Source organism: Artibeus jamaicensis, unplaced genomic scaffold (genome assembly GCF_021234435.1).
Source record: "Artibeus jamaicensis isolate MK-2021 breed Jamaican fruit bat unplaced genomic scaffold, CSHL_Jam_final contig_233, whole genome shotgun sequence".
NCBI lineage: Eukaryota > Metazoa > Chordata > Mammalia > Chiroptera > Phyllostomidae > Artibeus > Artibeus jamaicensis.
In genome coordinates, this window is record NW_026521486.1 from 28493559 (window position 1) to 28511103 (window position 17545).

General features: G+C 35.2%; 1 protein-coding gene across 10 annotated transcripts in view; it reads right to left on the reverse strand.

The window, feature by feature from the left end:
* LMO3 (LIM domain only 3) overlaps positions 1 to 17545 on the reverse strand; it is a 227741-nt gene that overhangs the window by 159031 nt on the left and 51165 nt on the right. For 9 of the 10 annotated variants that reach the window (XR_008390982.1, XR_008390980.1, XR_008390981.1 and 6 more), the window contains one exon: positions 16484 to 16619. The gene's annotated coding sequence lies outside the window, so the exon portion shown is untranslated. Of the gene's footprint in view, positions 1 to 16483; positions 16620 to 17128; positions 17156 to 17545 lie in introns of those variants that run through there. The other variant, XM_037136611.2, reaches the window with a different exon arrangement.

Genomic DNA, 17545 nt, shown 5'->3' on the forward strand with positions numbered 1-17545 from the left:
ATGTCAGAGAAATTTTCTCAAGTCATATAATGAAACAACAGCTTAGCTCTAGTTTTTGAAACTTGGTTTCCATAAATTTAAATTTCCTGCTTGTTATTTAAATTACATGATTGTTATTTCAAACTCTATGGCAGACCGTGAGCTCAAGGAGACTAGAGCACTGTCTTTTTTTTCTTTAAGATTTTATTTATTTATCTTTAGTGGGGAAGAAAAGGAGACTAGAAGAGAAGGAGAGAAATATCAATGTATGGTTGCCTCTCATGGGTCCCCTGCTAGGAACTGGCCTGCAACCCAGGCATGTGCCCTGACTGGGAATTGAACTGTGATCCTTTGGTCCGCAGGCCCGTAGTCAATCCACTGAGCTGCACTGACGAGGGCGGAGCACTGTCTTAATCACCTTGTTTAACACTAATTATAACAGAGTGCAGTGAGATACCTATTTATAACAGATCCTCAAAAATATATATGTTGGGCGAGTCGAGTTTATTCTTGCCACTATTGTTCTACTTATTGATGTTCTAGATTATACTTTTCTTCTATTAGTTATTTTCCTCTCCATTGTTAGTTTTCTATTTTCTTCCCTATCAAGAAAAACAAAACCATCTTATAAAAAGATCTTGTGATTACTTTAAAAATCAGATTATTAGGTGGCTATTTATAAATTTCTTATATTTATAGTGTCTAACTGAACTGGAAATTTTGGAGGGACAATTATATGTGTCTCATTCATTGTTGTAATTTTAGCTCCTGGCCAAGAATCAGGTATATACAGAGAACTATCCTGTAACAGGAAATGAAATAGTATTAAACAAACAACTCTTCATTTTCCCAATGTAATCACTGAGAAGTTATAATGAATATCTTAACCATTTTACAAACTTAATGTTATATAAAGTGTTATGTAAGTTTTATGGGAAGGACATTGGACTCAGAAAATATTTTGTAAAATAGTCTTAACTGTTTTATAGTCTGAGAGTATTACTTTAAATGTTATATAATATCTATGGGGAGGAATTTGGATTCAGAAAAGATTTTGGATTAAAACAGTGACTGATACTACAAGCTATGTGAAATTGGGTAAATTAGCTAACCTCTTTATAATTCATTTCCTTCAATTATAAAATAAAGATAATAAGAGCACTAACATCATAGAATAGTTACAAAGATTAATTGAGGTAATACATATGAAGCTTGTCATATATTTATTGCACAATACATATTAGCTATGGTTACCACCATTTTCTTCCAATAAAACAGAAACCGAATTCATGGATATCATATGTGAATTCATTTATTCAACACTCACCTATAATCTTTGCATTTACTGTACCTCATGGTGATATAGTGATTTATGGTAAGAAATAATATTTGGTTTTTATCCCTGTTACCAGTGTAGAGCTCCTAAAAACCTTGAAATTTTATAATTAATAAGAGTGATAGAGTAATAGAGGTGGTCTTTTCTTTTTCATAACAAGCACCTTTCAACCATGCTGAGTTTAAGTTAAATGCCGACTTACAACTGTATTTGAACAACAATAAAAAAAGGCCCTAAAGATGGGGGAACCAGCCTTGAAACAGAGGGTGGGAACTTCCAGGCCCACCCCTACCTCTAGAGGAGAGAGTGGGCTGAGGCTGACTTTATCACAGTGACCAGTGACATAATCAATTATGCCTATCTTATGAACCCCCAGGAAACCCAGAAACATAGTCATTCATAGTATACCTGGGTTACTGCTGAGAAAGTGGTATACCCATAGGAGGCATGGAAACTCCACTTCTGCTCTTCTGTTCTTTGCTCTATGCATAGATTCCATTGGGCTGTTCCTGAATTATATCCTTTTATAATAAATTGGTAATCTAGTAGATTAAAATATTTTCTTGAGTACTATGTGCTCTTTAGCAAATTAATTGAAACGGGGAGGGGATTCATAGGATCCACCAGTTTATAACCAGTGGGTCAGAAGCACAAGTAACGACTTGGACTTTCATTGGCTTTTGAAGTGAGGGGATGGCAATTTTGTGAGATTGAGACCATAAAATATGAGATTTGACTCTATATCCAGGTGGGCTGAGTTAGAATTGAGCTAACTTGAATGACCCAGATAATGTCTAGAGAATCTAAGAATTACTTGGTTTGGGGACCTCCCCCCCCCCCCCCCCCCGGTAACAAACACACTCATATTTGGTGACCAGAGGTGTCAGAGATAAGTAATGAAAATAGTGCCAGAGACAGTAGCGAGCAAAGGAAACTTAAGAGTAGTGTGTGTGTATGTGTTTGCATGTGTCTTAAAACACAGTTATGGCAAAATATCCTTTATAATACAATAATTTCATTTATCTGAACCTCTTCAGAAATATGTTAATGTCAATAATATTATGTATTATGCATTTTAATGAATATTCTCATTGAATCCATAATATAGGGTAAGAGCTACTGTTATCCAAGTTTTACAGCTGTTGATATTTATAGTTTCTCATAGTATCTTGTACATTTTTCTCTTATCTTCTACCACCTACCTATATATTTATATAATTTTTTATGGTTATTTGTTTAACTTTTGTCTCATCATTAATCTGTAAATTCCAAAAGGGGGTGTAGACCATATCTTTTAAAAAAATCACAATATCCCTAGAACTTTGAACAGTTCTCAGCACATAGTAAGAACTCAATAAAGATATGTTGAGTTAATAAGTGAAAAAATTAAGAATATATCCAAGACAACATAGTATTAAAGTGGTGGAGCAAACCACAATTGATTCTAGAACTTGTACTCTTCACCACTACATTAATTTTCTTACTTAGCACCTATCACTTCAAATGTACTTTTTTTTTGCTGGTAGGTGTACTTGACCTTCCTCTTTGGTCATTTTTCTCAGTCTTCTGTGTAGGCCCATCTTATACCTTTCTCTCATTCTTCTCTTACCCTTCTATCATCAGTGTTGGTTCTGGTGCCTGTTTCTGCTTATCCTACTCTTTAGTAGGACAAGCTATGAACATTCCTGGCTTCAGTTACTACTCATATTCTAATGATTCTCCTTTCCGTATTTACAGCCCTGACTTTACTTTGAGGCCCTGATTTCCACATCTAAAGCATCTGACACATTTATTTGATGCTTCAATCATATTTGACTATGTACAATGACATTATTTTCCCATGGTGATTAAACTCCATCTGTTGCTTTGTACATTTTTGAAAGGTCCCACACAACCCAGAAGCTTCCCTATCCTCTTACTAAGAATATTTTATCTTTTGCATTCTCAGTGCCACTCCCTTAGTTTGCTACTTATTATTTTCTCCACAGTTTACTGTATTTTTCTTCTTTGTCTCTATATTCATTTTCTCTTAGCATCTATTTTCCATCCTGGTTTTAAAACTAACCAATGACTAACTATATGTCTTAGAGTTTCCTTAGTGTCTGACTAACTACCCATGAAGTTTAATTCAATAATCTGTGAGCAGAAAAGTGCCCAGAAATTCTGAATCAACACTTCAGGGAGAAATCTACTTCTGAGACTCTCTCTCTCTCCCACTTCTGCTGGGAAATAAGAACACATGCATCAGTGGTCACTTGGTTTCTGCAAGACTGTGTGGGGTCTGACCATCTCCTGCCCTAGACAATTGATTTCTTATAGAACTCTTCTATTTCATTTCAAACACTGAATTGTAGTGTTTTTTTTGTAGCAGTTTAGACTTTAACCTAAAAACTCATAAGAAATAATTTTCCTAACTTCAGTCTTGTTCAGATCCATTCCTCACAATTTTAAATGCGTGTACTCTTTCTAAAATGCAAATATGATTAGGCCAATCTCCTGCTTAAAATTTAGAAGTGGCATTTGCTTTGTTTCAGTTTTATATTTTCTAAAATAATCATATATTGATTTTATAATCATGATGAAATAGATTAAATAAAACCATTAGTGCCTCCCTTAAGCCTTCAAAATAAAGTTCAAGTTGCTTAACAGGGCACAGAAATCCCTTCCTGTTCTGTTTTCTTTTTTTCCTATTTATTGAGTGTTAACTTTTGCAATAGCTTCACAGGCCCCCAGGTACATGAATCTTTCGGTCCCTGGATGGTGACAGGTCCTCATACACATGTTATTTGCACATTTACTCTCTCCGTCTGGATGCCTTTCCATGTTTTCTACCCAATTAATAGCTATTCGTCCTCCAAGACTTAGGTTTCAACTCAGGTTAAGTATTATACCCTCCATAATGTCCTTCATCTGTCACCAAATCCTGTGTGTATCTTTATCAAGCATATTTCACATTAAAGTATATTTCTCCACAAGACTTTGTCCATTCTCCCACTAAACATTTACTCTCATTTAACCAGGTTCTATGCCACTTATCTATGTTTCAGTGTGCAGTTGTTCAATTGTTTTTATTGAATAAAGAGAACACACTTTTTTTTGAACCATTGATTGAAAAGTGACCTTAGTTATAATCAAATGTAATTTCTAAATTTGACCCCATGCCAACTCCTTCTAAAGAGGCATAATAATAGAAATATTTAAGTTGAAATGAAGTTTGTAATCAATATAATTAAAATCTGATTAGAAATGTGTGTTTCTTTCAATGCCAATTTCCTCCAATGACCTTAGTGCTTTACAAGTACAAAATATTATTTTTGATTATTAAACAGGTAACGATTTTACAAAAGGTGGATAATACAAAAAAAGTTTGCAGTGTTTTACAAGCACCAGTGCTCGAACCCCCAAGCTATGGAGCCAATTGCCTGTGGTGCTTTATATAGCAGATAAACAATCAATGCTGAATTACTGAATGATTTGGCTTTGATAAGTATACAGTTTATCAAACAATGGAAAACTAAATTAACTTTATAAAAATTATGAAAAGGCTTCATTTAGGTCCTTGGAACTAAGCAAATAAAATTTAACAACTTGCCATAATCTTTATAAATGTCATAGTTTTTAAATTTCTCAGTAGGGAGATTTTAAAATAACCCATGGTAGGGAAAGAGACATTATTTAATTTTTTAAAACCTCACGCCAAAATGTATTAAGACTTTTATCATTTATTTTTAAAATTTCAGAAGGTGAATTTTAAAGAAATGAACATTTTGTTATTCAGATTTTTTGAAATATGATACCTGATAGGCTAACACAATAACTTCATGTGAATTAAATATAAACAGTTTTAGTTATGGGTTGACCATTTAAATATTTTTAAAAAGCCATCCAAATTATAAAGGAAGACATAAAACTTGTCTGTCATTATTTTCAGATGATGTGATATTGTACTTAGACATACCTACAAATTCTACCAAAAACTACAATAATTGACAAATAAATTCAGTAAAGTAGCAAGATACAATATCAATATCCAAAATCAGTTGTATTTTTATACGTTTATAATGAATTATAAGAAAGGGAAACTAAAAAAACAATCCCATTTACAATTTCATTAAAAAACAGCTAGAAATAAATTTAACCAAGGATGTAAAAGAACTGTACTCAGAAAATATAAAACACTAAAGAAAAAAAATTGAAGAAGATACAAAGAAGTGGAAGCATATATCATGTTCATGGACAAGAACAATTAGCTTCATTAAAATGTCCATACCACCCACAGTAATCTAGAGATTGAATGCAATTTCTGTCAAGATGTCAGTGATATCTTTTGCAGAACTAGAAAAAATTCCAAAAATTTGTATGGAACCACAAAATACCCAAATAGCATCAGTAATCTCGAGAAAGAAGAACAAAGGTAGAAGATGTAATCCTACCTGATATTGAACTATACTAAAAGGCCATAATAATCTAAACAGCAAGGTACTGGCATAAAAACAGACACACAGATACATGAAACAGAATAGAGTGCTCAGATATAAACCTATACATTATGGTCAAATAATATTTGAGAAAGCAGGCAGAAAATGCAATGGGGTAAATGCAGTCTATTCAATAAATAGTGTTGAAAAATTGGGCAGATGCATGCAAAGAAATGAAACTAGACCATCATCTTACACCATACACAAAAATAAACTGAAAATGTTTTAAAGACTTAAATGTAAGACTCAAAACCATAAAACCATAAAAATCATAGAAGAAACATAGGCAGTAAAATCTTGGACATTTCTTGAAGCAGTATTTTTTTCTGATATAACTTCTCATTCAAGGGGAACAAAAGAAAAACTAAACAAATGGGACTATATAAAACTAAAATTTTTGCACTGCATAGAATACCATCAACAAAATGAAAAAACGACCCACTGAATGGAAGAACATATTCACCAGTTATACATCTGATAAGAGGTTAATACCCAAAATTTCTAAAGAACTCACACAACTCAATACCAAAAAACACAATCCAATTACAAAATGGGCAAAGACCTGAATAGACACTTCAAAGAGGGCATACAGACAGACAATAGACATGAAAAGATGCTCATCATCATTAATCCTTGGAGCTATGCAAATTAAAACCACAGTGAGATATCACCTCACAGCTGTGAGTTGGCCATCATCAATAAATCAACAAAGGACAAGTGGTGGTGAGGATGTGGAGAAAGGGGAACCCTCATGCACTGTTAGTAGAAATGGGGACTGGTGCAGCCACTGTGGAAAACAGTGTGGAATTTCCTCAAAAATTAAAAATGGAAATGAATTTTGACCCAGCAATCCCACTTCTGAGAATATATCCTAAGAATTTCACAACACTAATTCAAAGGAACATATGCACCCCTATGAGTGGATAAAAAGGTTATGGTGCATTTACACCATGGGACACAACTTGGTTGTAGAAAAGAAGGAAATCTTGTTTTTGGCAATAGTATGTATGGATGGACGTGGAGATTATTATGTGAACTGAAATAAGTCAGTCAGAGAAAGACAAATAGCACATGATTTTACTTATATGTGGAACCTAATGAACAAAAGAAATTAACAGACAAATTAGAAACAGACTCAAAAATACAGAGAAACAGACTGACAGCTATCAGAGAGGAGGGTGTTGGGGTGCTGGGTGAGAGAGGTGAAGGGATTAAGCAAAAAACAAACAAACAAAAAACAGAAACAAAAACTCATGGACAGAAAATAGTATGGTGATTACCAGAGAGAAAGGGGTGTGGAGGGAGGTAGAAGAGAGTAAAGAGGGGACAAATGGTGACAGATACTTAAGTTTGGGTGGTGAACACACAGTATTATGCAATATACAGATGATGTGTTACAGAATTGTACACTTTAAACCTATATAACATTATTAACCAATGTCACTCCAATAAATTCAATGAAAGTTAAATAATAAAAAAATTCTATTTACTTAGACTTTTTGCCTGAGGCTTGGTTTGTACATAAGGAAGAGTTCGGTAGAAGTTGTTTACATATATTTACATATATTTATTTGTTAAACTATTAATATAACCATACTGATATATTTTCTGCTGCAAATATGTGTGCATACTGGTCAAGGGGCAATTGTGTAATCAGAATAAGCATCCTGGGTGCACAAACAGGCCATGTTTAGGAGGCCCTTTGCTAGGCTTAATGCTCTATCACCATTCTGAAATTCTTAATTTTTGAACTAGGGGCCTCAAATTTTCTTTTTGTATTGAACCTTGCATATTCCATAGACATTCCGACATATAATCTAAACAATTACCCTAACTTTGCACAAATATTACGGGAGTGCATGGCTAAACTGCCAATTTCTAAACAGCTGCCCATAAACAACAAAGCCAGGGTCCTAGCTTTCTGCCAGGCTCTACTTGCCCAGCTTAGCTGTCAAGTGCAACACGGGGTTAAAAGAGAAAGATTCCCTGAAGTGTCAATCCCTCCTGCTGGTTCAAGAGAACAAAGCTGGCAGGCAAAGTGAATCAGATAGCATACTGTGCACGCCCAAGCTTCAGAATAAAGCCCATAGGTCTAATTTCAGCTTTACCAGCCTTGGTAGTGTCCCTTTAAGTTTACTAAGTCGGATATACCTGTAAGCAAGCAGTCTAATGTCTTTGTGATCTTGCTGCTGTGAAAGTATTTAATAATAAGCCTCAGAAGTTGGGAGGTAAGAAGGAAATCTATGATGTCTAATGCCAAGGTGGTGTTCAATGTGTTGAAAGTTGATTAAATTTCCTTTTAACACTTCTTGAAACTGACATTTTGCTATCGTTTAAAAGTTTTTCCCTCCAAACTATTTTTTATACCTGTGATTTAGAGTGATATACAGCAAAGCAGTGGCTATGAATTGGCTCAGAATGATCTGAGGGGTAATGAGCAGGGATTGAAAAAAGTCTGCTCCTGTTCATTTAAGGAAAGTAAAGCGAACTTTATCCTACAATTGCATGTCAAGGCAGGGTCAAAGATTGGAGACTGCTCAAACAGTGCCATCGAAATTTCACTGGTTTAGAGTGATAACTAGGTGCCAGAATCCCATAGATTATTAAAAGAAAAATATACTTATATAGATTAGTGCATTCTCAGATATCATTTGCAAAATTGCCTGCTATATTCACATGGTTCCATTTTTAAAGTTACATCTGTTTAAATAGAGCTAAAGTTGAAAATTAAGAAATATAAAATACTTGTGTTTTTATATCTCAAGTATTTTATTTTTGGACAGGATTATTTCTCCAAATGTATATATATCATAAGAAAATGTGGAAGGCATATCCAAAACCCCATAAATGCCATTGGCGATGTATTTATTCACATGGATGATAGAGAGATTCACAATTATTATCTGAATATTCAAATAATATAGAATAGAATACTTCATAAATGGAATAATGCTATACCTACTATAACATTTACTCTTAACTATGACCATTGCAAAATCATTTATTTAGTACCCGATGTTACATTGTTTCTGTCCACATCATTCTATTTTTCTCCACATCAATATATAAAAAACTGAAATTTAACAAGTCTTTGTTATAATAAGAACCTGAAATATTAACTACCTATTTTCTTTTTATTTCGAATTTAGCCCAGTGGTTCTGCCTTATTCAGCCCATATCTCCTTTCTATAATGGATAATTTAAAATACTATGCTGTGCAGGAAGCAAAGGAAAATAAAAAAGCAAAACATCCGTATGGATACTGGAATTAAAATAAAAGGATAAGTACTAGCAAGGAAGGCTTGTTTTTCCATAATTAAAAGTAGGGAATGATCTTAATTTATGCAAATAGAGCATTCCTCTAAAATGTAGAAGTACGATGCTCTTATAAAAGAATGTTCTACATTAAAGAAAAAGGTTGTAATAATGTTAAAAATTACACACAGCACATAATTTGCCTTGAATTCCCACCTCCAGACAAGTCATACAGTCAAACTCTAATACTTAAATAGACCTTTGGAACCCTCTCCTTTGATAGGAGACAGGAGCTAGAAGATGAACTAAAATAAGAAAAGTAATATAAGAAGCTATAGTTGTGGGTAGAACTCTACAGACTATCAGAAGGCATCAGAAACCTCTGGCTACAGAAGAGTAAGCAAATAAATCCAGTACATAATCTTCACAATGTTTCTAATCATTGAGCAATGGGTGAATAGAAATACAAACTATATGCATGTTTATAATCTTTATTAATGCATTACCTCCATTTCATTTCTGCTATTTAATTATATATATATTTTTAGCTTGAGTATATGATATACAAACTTGGTTGAATGTCAGAGTCATCTGAAAGCTTTATTTAAGCTTCTTTTTTAAAAAATTATATTTAATTGACCATGCTATTACAGTGGTCCCAATTTCCCCCTTTGCCCCCCTTCACCCAGCACACCCCACTCCCTCAGGTAATCCCCACACTATTGTTCACGTCTGTGGGTCATGCATATAAGTTCTTTGGATACTCCATTTCCTGTACGGTACTTTACATCCCCATGACTATTCTGTAACTACCTATTTGTATTTCATAATCCCCTTACCTCCTCACCAATTCACCCACAACTCCCTCCCATCTAGCAACCATCAAAACACTCTCCCTATCCATGATTCTCTCTCTGTTCTTCTTGGTTGCTTAGTTTGTTTTTTAAATTCAATTGTTGATAGGTATGTAGTTATTGTCATTTTATTGGTCATAATTTTTATCTTCTTTTTCTTAAATAAGTCCCTTTAACATTTCATATAATAATGGTTTGGTGACAATGAACTCATTTAGTTTTTTTCTTATCTGTGAAGCTCTTCATCTGCCCTTTCATTCTGAATGATCTCTTTGCTTGGCTCTAGGTCCTTGATTTTCATGACTGAATATTTCTTGCCAATTCCTTCTAGTCTGCAAAGTTTCTTTTGGAAAATCAGACGACAACCTTATGGGAACTCCCCTGTGGGTAATTAACTTCTTTTATCTTGCTGCTTTTCAGATATGCTTTTGCCCTGGCTGGTGTGGCTCAATAGATTGAGCACCATCCTGCATCCTGTGAACCAAAGGGTCACTATTTTTATTCCCAGTCAGGGTTCATGCTTGGATTTCAGGCCAGGTACGCAGATGGGGGTACATGAGAGGCAACCACACTTTGATGTTTCTCTCCCTTTTTTTCCCTCTTCTCTCTAAAAATAAATAAATAAATAGATAAATAAATATTTTAAAAGATTCTCTTTTTATCATTAACCTATGGATTTTAATTATGAGATGTCTTGGGGTGGGCCTCTTAGCATCCATCTTATTTGAGACTCTGTACCTCCAGGGTTTTCATGTCTATTTCCTTCACCAAATTAGAAAAATTTCCTTTCATTATGTTTTAAAAATATTTCCAATATTTTGCTCTTTTTCTTCTCCTTCTGGCACCTATATGATGCAAATGTTAGAACACCTGAAGTTGTCCCATAGGCTGCTTACACTATTCTCATTTTTCTGGATTCTTTCCTCTTCATGTTCTGATTGGTTGGCTTTTTCTTCCTTATGTTCCAAATCATTGATCTCATTCTGGACTTCATCCATTCTATTGTCAATCTCCTGTAAATCTCTCTATTTTAATTATGTATCCTTTATTTCTGACTGGATCTTTTTTATGCTGTTAAGATCCTCACTAAATTCTTTGAGCATCCTTATAATCTGTGTTTTGAACTCTGCATCTGATAGATTGCTTATTTCCATTTTGTTTAGTTATTTTTCTGGAGTTTCAACCTGTTCTTTCATTTGGGCCATGTTTCTTTGTCTCATCATTTTGGCAGCCTTTCTGTGTTTGTTTCTATGTGTTAGGTAGAAATGCTATAACTCTGTCTTGGTAGTGTGGCCTAATATAGTAGGTGTCCTGTAGAATCCAGTGGCACAACCTCCTCATCACCCAAGCTGGGTACTTGAGGGGTGCCTTTTGTGTGGGCTGAGTACACCCTCCTCTAGTTGAGTCTTGATTACTTTCAGCAGGTCGATAGGAGGTCAAAAAAAAAGCTGACCAGGCTGGTCAGCTATAAGGACTGGCTATGACTACTGAGCACCAACCTCTGCCTTCTGTGGAGTATCAGCTATGCAGGGGCAGGATAGTGGTGTTCTGACATTCTCTGTAGCTGTCTACTGGGTATATAGGCTCTGGGTTTTCCCAGGTGGTGCAGGCCAAGGACAGGCTCCCCCTGTGTTCTGACCATGCCCGTACTGCCTGAGCTATAAAGCAATCTGAGGTAGTTGCTACTTGTGTTGGGGGCTTCAGGATTCCAAGGGGAAGCCAAGCTGTGAATCTAGGCTGGCTGCTGCTATTCTGGACTTGGGGCCACTTAGCAGGAAGTATGCTGCTGGGGGCTTACTGGGGCCGGCTCAATAACATATGGTGTAAGGGAACCTTAACTATTTTTATATTTATATGTGACAGGTACAAAAGAAAAGTGGCACAAATAAAAATTTGTGGCACAAATAAAAATAGGCACATAGACCAATGGAACAGAAGGGAGAGCCCGGAAATCAACCCAACTCTCTACAGTCAATTAATATTCGACAAAGGGGGCAGTAACATAAAATGGAGTAAAGATAGACTCTTCAACAAATGGTGTTGGGAGAACTAGACAGCTACATGCAAAAAAGTGAAACTTGAGTGCAAACTTACACCATACACCAAAATAAATTTAAGGTGGATAAAAGACTTAAATGTAAGCCGTGACACCATTAAAGTCCTAGAGGAGAACATCTGCAAGAAAATCTCAGATATTTCACGTAGCAACATTTTTACTGATATGTCCCCTAGAGCAAGGAATATAAAGGAAAGAATAAACAAATGGGATCTCATCAAAATAAAAAGTTTCGGCATGGCTAAAGAAAACAGTATTAAATTAAAAAGACAACCAACTGTATGGGAAAACATATTTGCCAATGATACCTCAGACAAAGGTTTAATTTCCAAAATATACAAAGAATTTACACAACTCCACTCTAAGAAGAAAACCAACCCAATTAAAAAATGGGAAAAGGACTTGAACAGACGCTTCCCCAAGGAGGACATACAGAAGATCCAGAGACACATGAAGAGATGCTCAATATCGCTAGCTATCAGAGAGATGCAAATTAAAACCACAATGAGATACCACTTTATACCAGTCAGAATGGCTATCATAAACAAAGCAACCAACAACAAATGTTGGAGAGGTTGTGGGGAAAAGGAGACCTTAGTTCACTGTTGGTGGGATTGCAGACTGGTACAACCATTATGGAAAACAGTATGGAATTTTCTCAGAAAAATAAAAATCAACCTGCCTTTTGACCCAGCAATTCCACTGCTGGGATTATATCCTAAGAACCCCAAAACATCAATTTCAAAGAACCTATGTACCCCAATGTTCATAGCAGCACAATTTACAATAGCCAAGAGTTGGAAGCAACCTAGGTGCCCATCAGTAAATGAATGGATCAAAAAATCGTGGTACATATATACAATGGAATTTTATGCAGCAGAGAGAAAGAAGGAACTACTACCCTTTGCAACAGCTTGGATGGAACTGGAAAGCATTATGCTGAGTGAAACAAGCCAGGGGTTGAAAGACAAATACCATATGATCTCACCTTTAACAGGAAACTAAACAACAAAACAGTCAAGCAAGCAAAATAAAAACAAATACACTGAAATAGAGAACAAGGGGATAGTGACCAGAGGGGAGAGGGGAGGGAACTTAAGGGGCAAAATGGGAGGAATTTAGAGGAACAAGTATAAAGAACACAGGGACAATAAGGGGGGTGGAAATGGGAGGGAAGTGGGGAGCATAGGGGAGGGGTGGGCTGGGATGGGAGAAATAAACAGAAAACTTTACTTGAAAAATAACTAAATAAAAATAAAAAAACAAAAACAACAACAACAAAAATTTGTGGCACAAATTATTGACTCAAATATAATGAGTGTCATTGTCATAGGTGACATAATCCTTAAATACGGTAAACAACTCTTAATAAAATTCTAAACTAAAGAAGTAGAATGTTTAATAGATTTTCACCATAGTTATATATTTGGGAAATCCAATTGACATAAAAACTGTGCACAAGTCAAATGGTGACAATTTGTAGGCTCAGATAATTATAATATTTTTCTCTATATGGAATTCTGATGATGCATTTAAAATTTGAGAAAAATACAAGGCTACAAGATTTCATTGTGTTTGTCCATCCTACTCATTTCAAATGCCAGTATTATTCCCTTGCGACATCGTGGTGACAGTAACCATTGCATATTTCAAAAATCTTCCCCAGTGTGAGGCACTAATTCCTTCAAAAATGCTAGGCTCTCATCTTTTTTTAAAAATAGTTCTGTGATAAATAATCTAAGCAAACTTTCTACTTCAGGTATTTACATTTAGACTAAAATATGATTACCACTTTTATATAGCTTAATAGGGCAATTGTTCATTTATAAAAATCCAACTTCACTGCCAATAAAGGTAAGAAATTTTATTGAAATGTCATTATTAACTAATTAATTTATATGACCACAGGTAGCATAGTTATTGGTTTAAAAGGTTCCATTTCAAGTTAGAGACCTGGTTCCAGTCTCGGCAATGTTTTTCACTAGTCATGTGACCTAGTACACGATACTTAACCTTTCTAATTTCATCACTTTATCTTATTTTTTAAGATTTTATTTATTTATTTTTATAGAGGGTAATGGAAGGGAGAAAGAGAGGGAAAGGTACATCAATATATGGTTGCCTCTTGCTTACCCCTGACTGGGGACCAGGCTTGCAACCCAGGCATGTGACCTGACTGGGAATCAAACCAGTGACCCTCTGGTTTGCAGGCCAGCCCTCCATCCAATGAGCCACACCAGCCAGAGCTCATCACTTTATCTTAAAAGTAGAGATTATAATGGATCATAGAGACAATGTAGATTTTTAAAAATTTACTTAACAACCAAATACATACTAGCTATTTTTATTGTTAGTGTTCTAAAAAACATTTTTAAGTTTGGACTGTATTTCTTGACTTTTTCTTTAGTTATGAAACAAACTAGTGTCGTAGGATATCAAAATGCATTAATGTCTATTAAAGTAGGTAATTCAAAACACATAGGTAAAATTTGTGTGAGATATAAACTATTTTTCTAATAGAGAAATAACTTTTTCCTATTTATTACAAATTTTATGAGTGTTTTCTTATTCTTTTAGGATCACGATTTTGCTCTCTCTAATATTGGCTGAGAGATGCCACAGCAAAATTCTCTGCTTTTGTCTCAAGAGCAAGGGGTAATTGCACTCAAGTCATAGGCCACATGCTTTTTGAGAGTTAGCAAGTGCCTCAGTTTCCCCAGAGCCTAGGTAGTATTTTTAAAATGTTTTTGAGTTACATTGAACAAGTCCTTTTCTCTTCTTTAAATACATCAAGTGCATAAACCAAACTTAACTCCAATTATAAATATTCCTAGGATAAAGATGTGGTACACATATGAAGTGTGAGTCTATGCTTGTTTTCCTTTGATCCTCCAGTATCTGAAGACTTATTTCAAAATGTAGGGTCACATGGAAGGTGAACATGAGAAAACAAAGTGTGTTTTCCCAGCGTGGTAACTCAGACAGAGGTGTTATTCCCAATCCCCTCTTCTGCCTTTAATTCACTGCATAGCAGTTGGGCTTTCGGTTGTTCAATATTTAAATGGTATAGATTGCTAATATGGTTAGCAATGTATTCTTTTTAGCAAAATCTATTACAATAACATTTGAGTATTGTGCCAGGGCCATTTATCTCTACAACTATTACATGTATTTAAAAACCCCCATTCTTTTGATGTGCCAATACTCCTTATAACCCAACCACTTTATAGGACTAATGGTTAGATTGAAAACAAATTTTAATTCTTAAACCAATCTGTTTTTACATATTTAAAGCTTTTGGCAATTTTAAGATTTTACTACAAGACAGGGTTATTAAAAGGCTACCAGGAGTAGGTTAATTAGTCTCTTTTTCTGACCAAGTGAAAAATTTATTGGATCAGGTCCCAGCCTGTTATCCCTCAATCCGCCACACTGCCCCATATGGAGGGTACGTGCACTGTCCTCTAACTTTCTCTGCTTTTTTCTCAACTTTTGCTCTCTGCCCTTTATCTACCTCTTCCATTTTCCTTACTCTGCTTTACTTTTCTTCTTCATTGCATTTTTCACTACCTGGAAACATGTATTATCTGTTTATTGTTTGTTTCTTCACCAGACAATAAGCTCCTCTGGGGTCAAGGCTTTGCTTTGGTCACTGCTCTCACCTGTCCCTAAGAACTAGAACACAATAGATATTTGTGGAAGGAATGGACAAAGCAAAGGATTTTCTTGGTCTTGATTGTTAACATAATCAAGTTAGAAATTCTTTTGTTGTTGTTGGTTCAAGTAGTCTAAAATTATACTTAAATAGACAAGAGTAATCAAATTACAGATTAATTTTAGGGGAAGCAGCATCATTATGTTAGTCTACTTTAAGTGGATATCTAGGAACCAGAAAGTTTGAAAGATGAATTAAAGACAACTATATTGAGGGCAGCTTTCAATATACTTTCATAGCATCCCAGAGAATGAAGACCCGAGTCTCTTGAAAAGGAACCTTTAATTTCCATCAAACAACTTTCTTAATAATATCAGTACTATTTATGGCCAATGAGAGCCTCTCAGATGTTATCTAAATATCTCCCGGATAAGCTGGCATAATTAAGAGTCAGTCCACCTGATATTTCCAGAGTAGCTAAGAAACAGGCACATGTAGTTGTTTTCCTCCTAGTAGTTTTGACTATCAACTTGCATTCCTTAAAAACTTCCCAAGAAAAAAACAAATCACAAATACTACAGGGTACAAATAGTGTACACAGGGTACAATAGCTACCACAAGGTACAGATAGGAAGTGAATATGCAAGGAGAGAACAGGAGTCCCATATCTCAGGACACAATATCTTACCAATTGCAGCACACATTGTCAAAATCAACTGATACATTTGGTAGGATGACCATATTTCTTTGGAAATTCTGGGGACTCATAATTGCATAAGCATCCACAAAATGCACGTATCTTTGCATGCTATGTTCAAAAATTCTTTTTACATTCCCACATGTAATAGAAATTATCTAATGAAATCTTACAGTAGCTGCAGTCAGGCCAGGTATTCAGGAGGTCCAGACGAGGTCAGGGTCAGAACAGGCAGGGGAGCGACGACTCGGCTTTCCTGATGGCCTCCCTCACACTAGAGACACTTCCAGAGTGAGCCAGAGAGCACAACTGGAAAGAAAGAGGATCAGAATTAAGCCCGCTCTTGAAAAGAGTTATGTCTGCTAATGTGAATATATTGACCATTTAATTGGTTTGAGGCACCATACTCGGTCCCCTAAGAATTGTTTTTGAAATCCTAGATGGTATTGAAAAAGAATTCTGTCTCCATATGGAGTGTTGCTGCCAGAATCTGTATACAAATGGACTGTTTTTTATTCTTCCCCTGGCCTTCTCCCTCTTCCCAGTAATACCAGCATATATACTTAATTCAGAAAAGCATGCCTCAGTTTAAAGTCCTTATTAAAGCGTAGAAAAGATTACTGGTATATAATTCTGAGGTTCATAATTTTCCCTTAAATAAGCTATAGGTTAATGTGTAAAACCCCCTGTGGATTTTTCCCTTTGTTTAAATAATATCCTGTAATTCAAGCCAATATACTTTACAATAGCATGTGAAAAGCAAATAAGAAAGCAGTTTAGCTTTAAATTAAGGTTTCTCAATCAGCATTTTTACTCACTCTGGATATTTTCTGATACAAAGCTCTGGTCTCTCTCTTCATGGTGTTATTCTGCAGTAGTAAAGCAAGTAAGCACAGCTTCATAATGCTAAGCACTCCAGTGGGAAACACAAACAGAGTGCATAAACCCAAGTATTCATTTCATGAGGTTTTATTAAAAGGCTTCACCTCTAAATTGAGCTGTCATACACTGTTGGGAAACTTTTTACCACAGTTTATTTTAACTATGTAAAACATTAGAGAAATGAAATTTCTTCAGCTTTTCATATAATGGGCATGACCTCTCTTACACACTACAAGCAATCTATACCGCATTTAATCAAATTGGCTGGAGAGTAAAATCAGGCCATATGTTTTCCCACTTTCCCCTATTTTCAGAAATGACCCCAACCTTTTAACATGCTGTAGACTTTCATG